A 2,500-nucleotide genomic window follows, 5' to 3' on the forward strand; every position below is an offset into this window, starting at 1 on the left:
CCGGAAAAGCATTCCGGTAATGTGTTTCTTTAGCAGATTTCATCTTGTTGTTGACATGATTGCGAATGTTCTTAAAATTTGCCCATTCCTTTGTTACTTTTCTTTTCAACTTATCTCTTCCATGAATGCCTCTTTTAACTGCGGTGTCACACCCACGGACATCTCGATGGGCGAACACACTTGGTCCGAAGAGGAAGAAATAAGAAATAAAGCTTTCCACGCTAGCCACATATCATTCGGGTCATCAAACAGTTGAAGATCGTCCCACTGTTGGGCAGCAATGTCAATTCAGAAATTTTCTCTTCTACAGTTTTTGAATTTCTATATGTTATAGTTTTATGGCCCCTTCCAGATCGTTCAACGCCAAGTTTGCGATACACATGAACAAGACTGCGATCACTTATACCCACATGAGAGACTCCCGAAAAAAACCACCAAATCATGACAATTTGCAAAAATCAAGTGAAGAAAGTTTGAAGAGCAACAACATATACGAGTTGGTTCCCTAAGAAGTTGATGAAGACTGTAAACATCAGCAATGCCGTTTAGTAAACTCGTGCTAATGTCCAATGTAGACGATGCCAAATTGCAATTTAGGTCACCCATAAGGTACAGTTCAACATTCTGAGCGTCGAGTCTACCAATTAGGGATTCGAAATACGCAAAGATCTCGGAAGATGAATCTGGAGGTCTGTAACAAAAGGCTTGGAGTAAGGTTACAAACCTCAATACATAAATTTTCTAGTTGGTTAACAAGAAGATCAGGAGGCAGTGAAAAGTTAAAATGGTGGATTTGAAGAAAAAAACAGACGCCACCACCATTTCTGTTTCTATGACGGCGAATTAAATCAAAGCCCGAGATACAGACCTCCCAATCCTTCACACTATCATCTAGTCTTGTTTCATTAATCGATAATATATCAACAGGATCGTCAGCAAGGAGAATCCTTAATTCATCAATATGCTTAGGCAAACTGGTTATATTAAGAGAAGCCAATTTAAAACCTCGTTTACGCGGAAAGAAAGAAAGAAAGAACACCCTCAAGAGAATCTTTCATATGCAAAGTTAAACTGCTTGCGGGTGACAACGGCAATTCATCAGAATTTCAAATGTTTTTAACAAAGCTAACAAAATTTAAAGCAAAGACTTCAGTGCCTGACAAATTCAAAGGTAAACCACTAGAATTCAAATGCTCGCGGTCTTAATGATAAAATGCGAAATGACGCCCCACTCATTCTGATTTGCACAAGAGACAAGAATTTTGTTAACCTCCTTTACCCTTTTGGCAAGAACAGGATCATCTGATCGTGTTAGTAAACTTGAAATTGATACCTTCGTGTTTGGCAACTTTGCTTCAATTAGGTTGCCAAGATCGACAATTCTCTTAGATACGTTCCTTGGGTTTGTGGTCTTGAGGTCATTTGTTCTAATATGAAGAATTGCGGCATGTTCAGGGTTCTGTCTGATAGTTGCCAGTGGTTTAATATAGTCGAACATGTCTTCGACAGAAGCACCAGAAAAACACTTCACCACAGTTTTTAACCCGTCTACCATTACACACTTTCCAGCCTTGAATCTTCTTTACCAGAGTCAACGACAATTACTACAACTCGTCTTTTGGCGACCGTTTCATCCGAGTGTGGGGCGTTACTAGATTAACGTCTTCTTTCGGTGATTGCAGCAGTTTGCGTCTCGCTACATGGCTGCTTCTTCAGCAACTTTCTGCGTTTGCAAATTTCGTCTTTTTCTTTTTCGCCTGATTTGATACATTCGAACCGGTCTTTCCACAAAACTCGCTCGCTTGCTGTGCCTCGCTTCTTTGTAACATTAAGTTACATTGTAAACGCTGTAAGTTACTCTGTAAACGCGCCAAAGGGCTTTGCAAGAAGTTATCTTTTTCTTCAGCTAAATACACCTTATTGCAAATGGATAAGATTTTAGTATTCTTTTGTTTGCTTGCAAAATAGCCATTGTTGTCTCGTTCTAAAGCTGAAAATGGAAAAGATTATTTAACCTTGAACCCAAAGATTATTTAAACTTGAACGAGGCGACAAAGGACTATTGAATTTGTAAGCAAACAAAAGAATAGAAAAATCTCGGCCATTTTGGAGTAAGGTGTACAGTTCACGTGAAAGTTAGATTGTAAGGATATCAACCCAGATCTTTTCCTCTTTCTTCGTGTCGGCCCACTTCAATACTAAAGCTAAGGTGGTTTTCCTTGGATTTCTATCTACAAGCAGTTGCAAAAAGGTTGAGACAATGAATTGATAATGGGCCATTTCCGAGTTGCTGTTTGTTTCGGTTTCGAAGTGACTCTTGGTGCTCAACTATTGTAAGAAATGAGTTTGATTTGCATAACAATTCGCAAATCATTTCCATTTGAATGGTTGTGCACCAGGACTCGCTTTGAAACTGACGCATGCAGCAACTCGGAAATGGGCTATTCATCTCTTCTTCCTAAAACTCCTCTTCCAATTCATAAGAAAAGTCCCAACACCC

At 39.3% G+C, this 2,500-nt stretch overlaps 1 protein-coding gene across 1 annotated transcript in view; it reads left to right on the forward strand.

The window, feature by feature from the left end:
- The window catches only part of LOC138054595 (major facilitator superfamily domain-containing protein 6-like), a 13,780-nt gene that overhangs the window by 10,415 nt on the left and 865 nt on the right, over nt 1–2,500 (forward strand). The window lies entirely within an intron of this gene.

This window comes from Montipora capricornis, chromosome 6 (genome assembly GCF_036669925.1).
Source record: "Montipora capricornis isolate CH-2021 chromosome 6, ASM3666992v2, whole genome shotgun sequence".
Classification (NCBI taxonomy): Eukaryota; Metazoa; Cnidaria; class Anthozoa; order Scleractinia; family Acroporidae; genus Montipora; species Montipora capricornis.